Source organism: Cyrtonyx montezumae, unplaced genomic scaffold (genome assembly GCF_038088225.1).
Source record: "Cyrtonyx montezumae isolate F1298 unplaced genomic scaffold, pur_monq_1.0 scaffold_8, whole genome shotgun sequence".
NCBI classification, from domain to species: Eukaryota; Metazoa; Chordata; class Aves; order Galliformes; family Odontophoridae; genus Cyrtonyx; species Cyrtonyx montezumae.
This window is the reverse complement of record NW_027072089.1, coordinates 23,187,184-23,202,774: the sequence shown is the minus strand read 5'-3', so window position 1 is coordinate 23,202,774 and position 15,591 is coordinate 23,187,184.

Genomic DNA, 15,591 nt, shown 5'->3' with positions numbered 1-15,591 from the left:
ATGGTGTTCTCAGCCACAAAATACAGTCCACATTATTCCTCACACAGTAACACAAACTATTATATGAGCCATTGCAGTAGGGCCTAACTTAGGTAGGTAATTTCTTTTCTGTTAGAAAAATATTAGCTTTCACCATTATGTGTGTAACACTTTACATCATCCTTTATTTCCTCTTTCCAGTCAGTAACAGTTGGAAAGCCCATCTATGTTTTCTTTCTTCCACTGTCTCTGCTTATGGCCGTGGCGTAGGAGGCAAGTATTACTTCTTCAAGCAGTTATAGCAGTTACTTCAGGCATGCATACCCCTTCAAATTAACTTCTCCATGCCCCTTAGCAGCTGTTGGTGCTTTATCACTTTGCTGCCAGATGGGCAGCAGGCAGCAGTCCTGAGCCAGAGCCAGCTGAAATGCCATTCCATCTTTATTTCAGGGGCGCCACTGAATTCCTCACTGGAAACTGGATAACCTAATCAGATACATTTTTTTTTTCATTACAGTCTCATTTCACTCTTCTTTCTGTGTGTTAATAATGATTGTCAGTGAGTCAGGGCTAATTGTGATCCAAAGGAAATACTGAAGAGTTATGTCATAGACATGTATACATGATTCCTTAATTGGTCCTAAATGCAACTGCACACCACTTCAGTACAACATTTGCCTTAACTTGAAGCGTACCTAATTTTCTTATTTATGCATCAGAGCCTTGCAAATTAGTCTTACATCTAGCAAAATTTAAAAGAATATTTTAAAAATATTTGGTATGAAATAGTTCCATTTTAAAGCACAGTCTATACCACCTCTAAAATGCTCGAAATACACATAAAATCATTAGTTTACAGAAAAATAAAAAAATAATATATATACAATAAAAATCACTAAAATATATTTGAACTTGCGTTTAATGTTTAATAACTTGAGGAAATAGTTACTGTATGTAATGTCAACTTTATCCCACAGTATAAAAGCAGATGAAGTTACACTGCTAAACCAAATATAGTTTTTGTCATGATAATCTAAAATACATTGTATTGAAGGAATTGGTACACTATTTGCTAATTATGGCTGGAATGAGACCATGGCATGCTCTATTATGAGCCTTTCCATTCCACAATAACACATTACCATCATAAGAAAGAGACCGTGAAGTGGTCATAGGTCACTTTTTCTTGACCTATGAAGTTTTAAACATTTTTTGTATCGTATAACTTCCAAGGTACCAAAGGAGAACTTCTACATTGCTACAAAAGCTTTAACTTCTTTAAAAAGCGGATGTTGTAAGTTGTTTCCTCCTAGATCATCTTTACTGATTGTATCGAGGCACATACTCCAGCAACCACAGAGACATAAATTACTTTCACTCTGAACTCATAGGCAAACTGGACTCGTTCCTCAAGACCTCTGCTACTCTCAGGAGTAGTGACATCACATGTGCAAATGTCAGTGTGTCAAGACTCAATTCAGTATAGGTAGTAATTTGAGTGCGTGGCTTTGTAGTTTGTTTCTTTATTTCTGTTTTGCAGTAGCTGTTACTCTTTTTCCTGATTTTTTTTTTCCTTTTTTTTTTCTCGCATAGGCGTAGAAATAAAAGTATAATGAAGCAGTTCCTTGAAGAAATGAATAAAATTGGATGTGAGGTATTGAACCCCTGCTGAGAGCAGAGATTATCTTGGGTCTAGGTAATAATAGAATCATAGGAGTTAGGTTGGAGGGGATCATCTAGTTCCAACCCCCCTGCCATGGGCAGGGCTGCCGCACACCAGCTCAGGCTGCCCAGAGCCTCACCACCCTCTGAGTAAAACATTCCTTCCTAATATCTAACCTGAATCTCCCCTCTTTTAGTAAAGCTATTCTCCTTTGTCCCATCCCTATCAGAATGTGTAAAAAGTTGATCCCCCTCCTGCTTGTGAGCTCCCTGGAAAGCTGCAATGAGGTCTCCCCACAGCTTTCTCTTCTCTAAGCTAAACAAACCCAACTTCCTAAACTTTTTTTTTTTTTCATAGAAGATGTGTAAGATCTCCCTTTTAAAATCTGTCCTGCACTTTAAACTTTAAGCCCTCCATGTTTCCTGTTATTTCAGTACCCACTTGCCCATCTGGCTAAAGGTTGCTGGCAGAAAGCTGACTACAGTCTTAGGCAATACCTTTGGAGATAGCTTGAGAATGAAGACAACTAGTCATAAACACAGTGTACAGTGATGCAGTCAATCTTAGCAGCTTCCTAAGAGATAAAGGAATTTGTTTTGCAAAGTTATCCTCCACAAGCAAATTGTACTGACCTTTGGAGTCCATGAGGCATTTTTTTTTTGTGTTGTTTGTTTTGTCTTGATTATTTAGATTTCTATTGAGCTTAGTATGAGCAGCTCCTTTCGGTCTTTGTTGGTATTCCTTTACCTCAGAAACCACAAATGGAGTCCACTGATGGTAATCACGTTGGTCAGGCATGATTTACCCTTGGTAAATCTGTGCTGACTGCTCAGGTTCACCTTCTCCTTCTTGCTCCCAGAAGGCTTTATTTGTACTGTGTGCCTTTTAGATAACAGACAGAAAGCATTTAATCAGAATATATTTTTATTGCTGCTACACCTTTCTCCCCACATTTATTATGATACAGTACATAAATTATGAATAATGAATGTCACCAATGCATAAACAAACACAAGCAGATCTGGATCCAACTCTTATCCAGATGTGGGGACTGCACTGTGTGTGAGCCATCACATCAAGTGTCTGAATTCTGTGCCCTGCTAAAGGAGGATGAGGAGCAGAAAAGGGAATCACAGCAGCAGTCAGATGGCTAGTATAAAAGAAGGCTGCTTCAACAACTGATGTTATAAAGTAGTTTTAATTCTACTGCAGCAAATTGCAAAGTTTTTAATCATGAAGAATTATGTAGAATTCCCCCAAGGAGTTATTTCTAAAGAGTGATGCGCATTATGTCTTAGCACCCCTTCTAACCTGTTGCTCTTAAAAGCATTCCAGCTTCTCAAATGTGCTGCTCAGGGGAGTTCTTTTTATTTTATTGATATCCACTGGGTAAAATGAGCAACAACCATATCATAAAAGGGTTGGTTTTCATTAGTTATTATAAAAGCAATTTGCCTTTTCTGGTCCTGTTGAAAAATAGCAGGGTGATGATGAGTGGATGAGCTGGTTCACTGACTGACTGAAGGTGGGAAAAGTCTCAGGGAAACACACAAGACTGAAACTCAAGCAAAAGGAGAGTTTTAAAGAGAAACATTATTTTTTCTTCTTTCTTCCTTTCACTTTACTCTCCAACTCTCCTCTCCTTTTCTCTCCTCTCCTTTCCTCTTCTTTGGTACAAGCACCTTCGTGTTATACTTTCACCTGCACTGTTTTGACTGGGTAATTTTCAGAGCACGTAAAGCACTTCTTTCTGTGTGACAGGGAACAGGTTACATTTGCCACCCCTGGAAACAAGTGAGGGATTCACAATGCACCCATAGCTCCCAAGAATGCAGATTCACATATGTAACCTTCATGTCCTTTTGGTAACTTAAAAACAGGAGTTTTCAAGCTGTTTGCTAAGAAAAGCATATAGTAGGTCACTTGTGGTTGAAGAAAATGGACGTATACCGTGGATAATAACTTGACAATAAGTTGCTCTTGACATGCCAGCATTTTGATCTGTGCAAAGCAAGTGTAAGAAGCTGTGGAGTATTTCTCCACCTGTTTCCTGTTCTGTAACTATGCCTGTGCTTTGGAATCCAAACCAAGGAAGAAAGCTGTGACTTCAAAGCAGTACAGTATGAGTGAAACATTCAGTGTGCACGGATCTGCTGTGCGTGCAGTCCTGCAGAAGAGTGAAAAAGTTGTCCAGCCATAATCCTTGCAGATTCAGAATGTTTGTTTCAAGGAAAATCACAATGTCTGGTACGGTATCTCTGCTTTAACCGGAGAAAAGAAGGAAAATCTGGTCGATGGAGGGGATGAACTTCAGAGTCAAGGGATCTCTCCAATCTCAGAACTCGAGCAAGACAAAATGCACCCAAGAGAGGTGTAATGCTGGAGGGAGGCCAGCCTGTCCCCAGCAGACCTTGGCTTGCAGGGGAAACCAGGAAGTGGCTGAACTATCTGTTTCTTCCTAACAAAGGAGGCTGTACCACATCCAGTCCCACTGAAGTTCTTTAAGGTATAAATTACCAAACTATAAGATTCTCCATTTCTCTGTTTGTTTTTATTTTTTATTACATTTCAACTTATTCTGAACTTGCACAACTAGTGCTCCTATTGCAGGAGTTAAGCTTTATTTCTTGTATTCCCACAAGAGGTCAATTCAAACTTACAAAGAAGTGGTTAAACTTATTTTGAGTTTTCTAAGTCATAGAAATGACATTTTTATTACACCTTGTAGTTCGGCCTCACCTTTTGTTTTTCCTGATCACAGCTTTAAGACAGAAGTGCCTCCTGTAAAGGAAGGAATCCTACTCAGCAGCCTTCTGAGCTGAGCTGTATAGTCCTGTGTCACTGCAGAACAGATGACAATTTACTACTACATCAAAGTGGCTTAAACTTACAGTTGGCCTTTCTGCATTCTCAAGGGACTGTTGTACAGGATGTCTCTTTGGAAGATCAGAAGTACTGTGTCTTGGAATCCCTAATCCCTTGGAAACACTGATATCAACAAATACAGAGTGAATCACTTGATCATGTAAACAAAACTCTGCTCTAACAACTAAATCTAGTACTTACATAAATGCCTCAAGATATGGTGATGACGTGTTCTGTACAAATTGGCTGGAGGTTGTAAGGCTGATTAGCAGTCATAAAGGGGAGACTGAACAGCTTATACAGCTCCAGAAAGCAGTAGCAGAAACAGATTTTTCCCAGTGCTTTTGGACATTGCTTTTTTAGTACAGCTAAAGTATAACCAAAATGTCAGGAAAAAAAATAATATTATTTTATGACATATCATTAAGTTGTCAAATAAGTAAAGGGACAGGTTAAAAATAAAACAGAAAAATATTCTCCCACTTCCTGAGCTGCTACTTCTACTTCCTAGCCAATGCAGACCAAGTCCTGAAAAAAATCCTTTCATTAACAACTGGACAAGAGTCAAGAGATAAATTTGAAAGGCCATCTCTCTTACAATGCTTATGATAGACTCTCCTCAGCATTCAGCATGACTCCTTTAAAAGCATTAGAAATCAATCAATCAAAAGATGCTGGCATACCTTTTAGAAGAGGCTCGAAGTGAAATTAATCTGCTAGAGCAGTTATGTTCCACAATAATTTAGTTTGGCAGTGGTGTTCAGTGTATCAGCATGCCAATTAGATTTTCTGGGAGAGCATATTATTGATCTTTGCCCTTTGTAAAGCCTTGAGTTTAGCTGTGTTTTATGCAATGTGAGCCGAAGACCCTATCAAGGATGTCCTCTACAGATCTTCTACAACTCAGCAGAAACTCTCATTTCTCTTTGTGGAGATCAACTTCTCCCTGAATTGGGCCAGATGTGCTCTTGCAAAAAGTCTTCAGGAGTTTGCAGCTTTAGTTCCTTATCGAGAGAGATTTTGGCAACTGTGAGCAGAGAGAATTATGAATGAGACCTTGATACAAACCAGTAGTCTCTTACCCATCTCTAGACACTTTTGAGAAAGCTTACACACATGTAAGCTTGCTCAGTAGCCTAAATCAAGCAGAATTATAGCTTTGTATGGAATAGTAAACCTTTGATAGCCAGGTTTAGTGCAAGGGACTAGAGAGGAAGGAAATAGGAATAGGCGGAGCTAGAAAGCAATGCTCAGAATCCTCGGCAGTGTTTGTAAGCATTTCCAGGTGCAGAGACCAGGTGCAGAGACCTATAAAAGACCAGGACTTCTGGCCCATGAACACATGGGATTCAGGAACTGCTCAGTGGAGGATGACTGGCGGAGCAAACACCAGGATGGCTGAAAGGGGAAGCTCAAGCCCTTAGAAATTCCAGGTTAGAAAACAAGTAAAACTAAGTTTGTCACTAAGTATAAGATTCTCAGTGAAGTGGACAGCCTTGATGTTGTTCCCCCACTCAAAGATGTTTACCAGAAAAAGTTTTTTCATATTTACTGTTATGCCAACAAATGTGTATCAAATGCCTTTCTACTGCTGCTTTTTTTCCTCAGAACCTCTGCCAAACCATACGAGGAATAATTTCCATAATTTACAGACAGTTTGAGAGTCCATAAACTCTAATTCCTGCAATATACACAGAAAAGCAAAGAGAGGAATAATAATCTCTTGCCTGCTTTAGTGGCAAAAATTGTTTGTGCAGCAAGGAATTCTGAATTCTTCTTTTCTTTTAAGTAAGTGTAAAATCCTGCAAGGAATTGTGCCAATGAATGCCCTCCCTTCAGCTTTTCCACACAGGCTCACTTACTCACCTCATGTCTAGGTCAGAGGTATGTAGAGATTCTCTCAGCCCCTGTCTTGGACCTGAACTTCTAGACGAAATGATTGCATCCCACACTGTCTTCCTTCTGTCACCAAGAACCACACCGATCCTTCAAAGCGGAGATACTAATTAGTACTAATTATACTGTGTAGTTACTCAAAGAACTTGCCAGTGGGACTTGGGAAAGGAAGGGGGGAAAAGGAGGAGGAGGTGGAAGGGGAAGAGAGAATTTGTTTGTGGAAGGCACTTTAGAAGCACTTCATATTTCTGACGTACAAAACCAAAGCAAAGACCTGCACTCAGACCCAGAAGCCTGGCTGAAACAGGAACTGCTACCAAAACAAAAGGCTGTTTTGGTAAAGCATTTTAGTAAAAAGTACACTCAATATACTTGTTTTCTCCTCCGAGTGCTGATGAAAAAGAATAACACTAGCATAATTTTGAAGAAGGAAACAATACAGTGCCAAGCACAGAGGTAAAAACAATTTGAAATGTATGCATAGAAGAGGGGAGACCTGTACTGGCATGTCATCTCAAAGCATGGAGAGGTTAAGTGAGCAGAGCAATAGGAAAACATCCCAACATGCAATTCCCACTGACAGCAGTAAATGCAATTTAATTTATAAAATGTATAGTGTGTGTAATATGTATATTGGATATATGTATGCATATTACAGTATATATATAATTCATATTGTGTGCAAGGTTCAATAATGAATAACTACCATCCTGATAATTAAGAAGTAATTTATTTTTATTTTTTACATGGTTGTACTGCTTCTGTTGACGTAATTGGTGATGTGCTTGCCCAATTGAAATTTGTGCAAATGTCATCAGAGATTAACCATACTTTTCTGTAGGGCTTTGTTTGAATTTGCTTGTTTAGGCAACAAAGCAAAGCTTTACCTTCCTTTGTTAAAATTGTATAAGCAGCAGAACAAGGCAGCATTTAACTCTGCCTCATGAGCTATTAGTAAAGTTCCCAGAATCAGCAGATTTCCAAGTGCTGAAGTTTTAGCAGATAATGATGCAGGGGACAGGAGCAACCTGTGGGATATAAGACATACAACGATATACAAAATACCTGGTTCTGGTGTTTTTCCCAGTGGTATATGTGACCTACGCCTTGCAGAAATGTGTAGATGTAAAATAGCACATTTCTGAAAGGTGGAGGTCCCCAGCATTAAAAAGATGACCAAATAGTTGGGTTCAGTCATCACTTGCAATAGTAAATATATGGTTCAACATCAATATTAAATTTGGATCAGCAAAGAACGATAGATGAACAGTGGTTGGCATCTTCTTGGAGGTCAGTATTCCCATCAGCAATATTTTGTTTACAAAAAGAGCATCTGTTATGTGAAATTGTCCCACAGTGCATTTTTTTCCTACAAAAAGTCCTTTCAGGTTTTCAGAACATAGCAATATTTTTCCATGCAGTCAATTAATTATTGAATTTAACTGTTCTTTATCTCTTGTATCATTTTGCATGTTAACGAAAGAACAAAGTAACCTGTAATTACATTTCACATGCACTCATCTCTTTTAAATACAGACATTTGTATCGGTTCACATCAGGACATTACAATTCAGAGATCAGACCTAGAGCATTATTATTCTCACAAGATCTTACACTGACAGAAGTGAATGTAGAAGGATGTAATTCTTTAGTCTCCAACCTTAGAATTAATTCCTAAACATCTTCATCATCTTCAGTGCAACTCACAAGTTACTTCTGTGATTGCATCATTCCAATTGTTTGCAGCTGCTCAGCAATCAGAACTTGTAGGAAATTCTGATTCTAAAAGTTGTTCTCATTCATAATGGGAACTTCTTGTAATTTCTTAAAATGCAAGTTTCAGGAAAACAGATGCATTCCCCTAAGATAATTAACTAATAAACAGCTTTGAGTTTCAAACACTGAACATTTATTCTATAAACCATCAGAATTAACCACACTGACGTTATTAAAGCACTCGACAATTTTTTTCTTTGTAGCATTTCGTGAAAATCAGTGGATATTTTAGAAGCTTCAGTTGTTTAACAAAACTTCATTTCCCAAAGGAGAATCTCTCCTGCAGTAATTTTTTGCCTCTTTAATTTTATCCTATTTTCTACAGTCTGCACTTCTGAAAATCAGCAATAGGAGCTCTGAAGTCACTTTCACCACCACTTTTTCTGGGTGTGAGTCTCTTACTCCATCTGCCTGTACAAAAGTGCATTGCAACAGAGATATTTCAACTCTATATGGCATTTTATAGCTAGAAGATTGCCTAAGGGCTAAATACTGATATCAAGATATAGTATTAAATTCTGTATATCTACAGCACACCCCAGATTTATATTTATCTTTGTATGTTGGAAACAAGTGCTCACTAAATGAATCCATTCTGCATTTTCAGAGATGACAGGAGTAATGGGTAGATTAGGAAAAGAAGCTTGACTAAAAAAATTAGGAGGAAGCAGTAAGGCTTGAAGTTGCAAAATACACATACACTATCTCAGCTAATAGGGAAAAACTTTCCAAAGAGTGGGTGTGCTTGGAAGAGGGTCAAAATTAACAAAATTAATTGGTTCTCTTTAGGAAATTAGAGAGAGGATGAAGTAGCACTAGAGACTGATTGTGCAATTCTGTGTGCTCTTGCAGATGAAGTCGATGGAGATTTCCTCTAGTCCCAAAGATAGTGAAAAATTCTAAGAAGCAATACTCAGCTGTAGATGTGGGCTGGATACAACAGGGCCAAGGGGAGTCAAGGCAGAAGATTTGCAAGCAGGAAACAGGCAAAGATAACCTCTGCCAAATATTTGCCTGGCTGATTTGGACACTACACCTGTTCTGAAGGACAGAGCAGAAAACAAATACCAACACAAGAATCAAGGCTGAGTTGCAGGAGATTGCAGGCATTTATTACATGCACATGGACACCTGACCTTTGCCATGAAGATATGAACAGAGCAACAGTGTCTGAATCCTTCTGTTTATAACATGGACACCTTCTGTGGATGGGAAGGATGCAGCCTCCCTTTGCAGCACTGGCAGTTCAGTGGCTCAGTGAGAGAAGTAACGTGTCCACAGCATTTCAAGTGAGCTGACCTCCAGTGAGGTCTTCTGCAGACACATCGTTTCCTTAGTTGAGATAGTCCAGAGTTATTCCCAGACTCCCACAGAAAGTGATGATGTTCTTTTACTGAGTGGCTTAAAGATACCTTAAATATAATTTGCTTCCTTTCCAACTGAGACCCACCTGGTAGTTAATTATGCTCACTGTTCAATTGCCGCTACATTCCTTGCCGCTGACAACATGAAACAAGGAGAGACAGTAACTCTGCACTGCCTGGTAAGGCCATGCTGGGAGTTAAGGACTTTGCCCCCAAATGAACATTTTATTGTACAAAATGTGAAAGGATATTTTTATAACTCATCTGCCAACTATTCCTAAATCCAGAGTAGATTTTCCTTTGGTGTGTTCCATCTCTCAGGCAGACTTGGGTTTTCCACATATAAGTGCTCAGCAAATTGGATGGTTCATACAATTGTATCCTTCGCTGCATTAAAAGAGGTTAAACTATCTAGGCAAGGGAGGTAATTCTCCTGCTCTGCTCATGAGATCCTACCTGCCGTGTTGCATTCAAGAACAAGGTCAAGGGCCTGTTGGAGTGGGTCCAGAGGAGGCTGTGAGGATGATCAGAGGACTGAAGCACCTCTCCTATGAAGACAAACCCAGAGAGTTGAGGTTGTTCAGCTTGCAGAATAGAAGACTCTGGGGAAACCTCATTGCAGCCTTCCACTATCTAAAGATGGACTACAGGAAAGATGGGAAGAAACTCTTTAGTGTAATGATAAGATTTTTTAAACTATAAACAAACAAACAAAAGGACAGATTTAGATTAGATATTAGGAAGAAAATCTTCACAATGGGGGTCATGAGGCACTGGAACAGACTGCCCATAGTAGTTGTGGTTGCCCCATCCTTGGAGGTGTTCAAAGCTTCAGGTTGGATGGGGTTTTGGGCAACCAGGTCTGGTGGGTGGTGCCCCTGCCCATACCAGGTGGGTTGAAAGTAGATGGTTTTTAATGGCCCTTCCAACTCAAATCATTCTACAATTCCATGTTTCCACAATACTTTGCACAGCATGGAGCAGAAGTATTTGTAGGAAGGAAGCTGGTATAAGGACAACAGAACTGCAGACCCAGCTGAGTGAGGAGACTCCTCTGAGCCAAAGTCCAGGGGCTGTGATGAACTTGTTTGTTATAGATAAAAGTGATACCAGCTGGGATCTGCAAATGTTAAAATGTAAGTAAAAACAAATAAAAACATGTGCCATACACTTACATAAACTTTCATCCGTACAGAGGCATCAGACATTAAACATCCTCTCAGACAAGAAACTGGAATTGTCTAAAATGTTCACATTGGCAGTTGAGTGCTGAGTAAAGGCAGATGGGTAAAGGATTCAATCTAGCACTTCTTTATTTTTCTGGTGTGCATTGTATCTGCTGCAGGTTATTTTATTACATTTATTAGAATAAAAGTTCTCACCTTGTAATCTTTTCTGATTACTCAATCACTGTCTACCTTGAGAAAAAGAATCAGGAACCAACAGCTTTGAGTTATGCAAGGTGACCAGCTGAACTCACACAGTTTCACTAAGCAGAGGTGAACCAGCTTCTACAGACAGTGCACATCCTTGTCTTCATATGGCCAACAGAGAGAGTGCTCTTAATATCAGCACTCTTGCTTTATTTTTTTGTTTGTATACATTGTTTCATAGTTCATTAGTGGTTATGTTAGGTCATAATCTTGCTTTCATTGTTTAGTCAAATGTGCCTCATATACTTCAAATGTTCGTTAACCCCAATTCTTATCTGTGAGGAAGGTGCGTGGTGACAGTGCTCATTGTGCAGATGCAGCTTGTACATACCTGCATTTGTTTCCACTACTCTGATCTAATCCTTCCATATCCTTCCAGTGGCAGAAATTTAAAGGGAGAACAGAGATGAAGAAAACAATATAAGATGGGAAACAGATGTGGCTGGTAAATCTCTTTCCATACACGATGGCTCTCTCTAGACTGAAAAAACCTGCTGAATGTCATACAGATGGAACACGAAGCTAGCTTTGCACAGCTTGAAATCTCATTTTAATGACTTCGTAGGTAAGATTTGGAATTTCTTCTAAAGTGCAAAGTTTCAGGCACTCATTGAGAACTACAAAACCAAGAAATTAGTTATATTGTTCAAAGCACTTTTGTGCTGGTAAATGATTACAACTCTGATTTTTGTTTAAATACATAATAAGCTCGAGATGTATTAACATAAATCACAGAGATCATCTAGTCCAAACTAAAAGCACAATGCTTATACTTCAAAATATAAATGAGAGATTTCCAAAGAATTATTTGTCTCTTTTAAGTTACTAAACTCTATTTTTGAAAAAGGGGAAACAAATATCCTGTTCCTTCTGCTTTTTAAGCAGCAGTGATCTGAGTATTTGTCAATGTAATTTCAGCGTATTACGAGCCTTGTCAAATGTATTATTCAGGAGCATGTTTGACGTTTTACTTGCCTAGTTCTGAGCAAACACTCTGTTACAGAAGCTGGAAAGATTATTCAAATAGACTGTTCAACCAACACTGAGAGCAAGAATAAGGCACATTTACTGAAAATATGCTGTTTTAGCACTTTAATTAGGACAGACTGGAGAAAATATCCTAAAGCTTTCAGTTAGACAGCATTAAGCCGCAGCATAACAAGTAAAATCTAAATTAAAAAGGGAGCACTCCTCCCATGGCAGAATAGAGTTCAGATCGAAGAACTCAGCATGCCTGCAGCCTGGATCATTTTGCTCTTGAACTGAAAACAGTTTGATTTTTTTTTCTTTTTCCTGCAAAATCGCAATAGAGAAGAGAAAAAATGAACTGAACTTTGAAATTTAAGAGTAGACTATCTAAAAAACAAATCTGAGAAACACATGCTCTTCAAAGACTTGATAACATTGCTCATAAGAGGCAGAGTTTGTGTCTGTGGCTGGGGGACAGCTGGTGGCTCTCCACAAGGAATGGAGTTCAACACCATCCAACATGCTAAGGTGGCACCCCAGAAGCAGGGCAAGCCTAGCTTCAATCCTGTCAATTTTTTCTGACCTATTTGGTGCGTGGCTGTATGAGAAATGTATCAGAAATAGTGTTGCCAGCAGGGGCAGGGAAGAAATTGTCCCCCTGTACTCAGCACTGGTGAGGCCGCATTTCAAGCACTGTGTTCAGTTTTGGGCCCCTCACTGCAAGAAAGACATCGAGGCCCTGGAGTGTGTCCAGAGAAGGGCAACAAAACTGTGAGGGGTCTGAAGCACAGGCCTTATGGGGAGGAGCTGAGGGAGCTGGGATTGTTCAGTTTGGAGAAGAGGAGGCTCAGGAAGGACCTTATTGCTCTCTATAACTGCCTGAAGGGAGGTTGTAGGGAGTTGGGAGTTGTCCTCTAATGTAGTGTAACTAGTGACTGGACTAGAGGGAATGGCTTCAGTTTGTGCCAGGGAAGATTCAGGCTGGATCTTAGGAAATACTTCCTCTTTGAAATAGTAGTCAAGAGCTGGAATGAGCTGTCCAGAGAGGTTGTGGAGACACCAACCCTGGAGGTATTCAAGGAACATTTAGATGTTGTGTTGAAGGACATGGTTTAGTGAGAACTATTAGTGACAGGTGGGCGGTTGGAGTGGATGACCTGGTAGGTCTTTTCGAACCTTGGTGGTTCTATGACTCTATGATTCCACAAGATAACTTACCCAAACTCCTTTTGTCTCAAAGATTTCTGTGAAATGCAAGGACAACTGAAGGCATCTCTGCCTGCACAGGGGTGCCAGGAACAATGAAGAAGAATGTCTTGATGCCTGTTGCATTCCAGACTACTCCCAAAATGGGGCTGCTCAGCCTTGTGTGAGGGCCCCATCTCCTCTGATGTCAACAGGACTGCACCAGACTGCAGCACGTGTGTTGGATGTGCTGTTACTATGGGCAACCTGAGAGGAGACGGACAATCTATATAAAGACTCTGCAAACAAAGGTGAGTGCTTCTACTTTTTTTCGAGGTGGTTTTTCCTCTCCCTGAAGAAACTTGCCTGTGATCAACCAAGAGAGAGGATCTGCACCCCTCATCCCCACTGCCAATTGAAAGACTCATTGAGAACCATGGAACTGTGGTGGTGACAATTTCTGCATTATTCTAATGATCTTTTGCCTTTATTTACTACCTTTTCACTATTGCTTTCGTTGTTGTTCCCCACATACCCCCCCCACACACACACACACATCCCCAGGCATAGCAAACCAGGACTTTAACTGGTTAGGCAGATATTTGAGTCTTAATCTTACATTGAGTATATTCATCACTAATCATCTCACTTCAATTAACTGGAGCAAGACAGTCTGTGGAGTACAAGAACAAGCTGTTGCAGATGTTGTCTGCTAGGTCTTTGCACCCAGTATTTCTGTCCAGCCTTCTCCAGTGCAGTCTGCAACAGATGTGAGTGCATTTCCTAAAACTACAGCCTGTGCTGTACCTGATGTGTAGATTAATGGTGTTCAGCAGCTCAGCTCTTTAAATCCTGCTTTTCAGGAGCATGATATGTACCTTGCGTTCATAGTCATGAATGTAAAAGGAATAGTGAAGGGAACAAAAGGAAACCATTGAAGCAGAAATAAAAATGATACTCGTGGGAACTTTGGGAAATTTCTAGTTAGAAACACTGAGCATCTATTATCATTTTAGCTGATGGAGGTTAATAGAAAATGAGATCAAAGGCAGCATGTGTTTACCAATGGTAGATCATGCCAGACTAAGCTTCTTTGATATGCTAACTGGTCTGCATAGGAAATGCAGATCTCATCTATTTGAACTTCAGAAAACATTTAATACACTGCCACATGGGACCATATCTGTTAGATGAATGAGAAAGGAACTCATAAAAGAACCATAAAAGTGAATGAGATTCAGAAGAGGGAAGATGACAATCTGATTCTATTGAAAAGGTCCTTGGTAGAGATCTCCAAGGATCTGGGGTGGGTTCAGTCATCTCTAACAGTACTTACATTTTTCTTTCACTCCAGCCCCGTAAGTGCCTGGATTGTCATTTACCAGATGCTCTGGGGCTGCTCAGCAAATGAATGCAACAGTGCCCTGGACCCTGAGCTGCACCACCCTCCTGGTGGGAGCTGGTGGGGAAAAACTCTTCCATTTCTCCTTGGGAAATCACCTGGGTTGCAAGTGCTTGCAATTAATCTGTGTAAAACTATCAAGATCCTCTGCTTAACAAAGTGCAAACATTTGATTCAAGCTTTCTTGCCTCTGGCTGATCAAAGAATCATAGAATCATATAAATATTTATGTTGGAAAAGACCCCTAAGATCACCATGTCCAACCATCAACCTAATACTACCAAGTCCACCTTAAATCATGTCCCTTAGTGTCATGCCCATATGTCTTTTAAATACTTCCAGGGACAGTGAATCCACAACATCTTTGGGTAGTCCTTTCCAATGCTTAACGATCTTTCCCACAAAGAAATTCCTCCAAATGTCCAACATAAACCTCCCATGGTGCAACCTGTTGCAGTTTCTTTGTGTCCTGTCACTTGTCATGAGAGAAAAGAAATCCAGGCCTCTTCATTGCAAACTCCTTTCAGGCAGCTGTAGAGAGCAATCAGCTCTCCCTTCATCCTCCTTTTCTCCAGACTAAACAACCCCAACTCCCTCAGTCACTCTTCACAAAGCTTGTTTTTAAGTCCTTTTACCAGCTCTGTTGCTCTGCTCTGAGCACTTTCCAGCAACTCCATGTCCTTCTTGTAGTGAGGGGCCCAAAAACAATGACAAGTTGTCATACTTTCAGTAAATTCTCAGTCTACAAAACCTTCCAGGTTTGTGCAGACCACAAGATGGCACAGCTGTAGTAGCTATATGCAACTGGATAAGGCACCATGATACAAACAGATTAAAATTAAAAATAAATACAGTGTTAAATATGAATTAGAGATAGATGGGAGGAGATGAGCGAGATAAATCCTATTTTAGTCAAAAAGCTATTATTTCTTGTTGAAGAACAATGCTGTTTGAGCCCATAAAGCAAAGAGAATTCTGAAATCTTTTATTTTCAATAATCATCTACTCATTTACACACAAAATAATACAAACAAAAACATTTTCAATAGAAACCAGTTT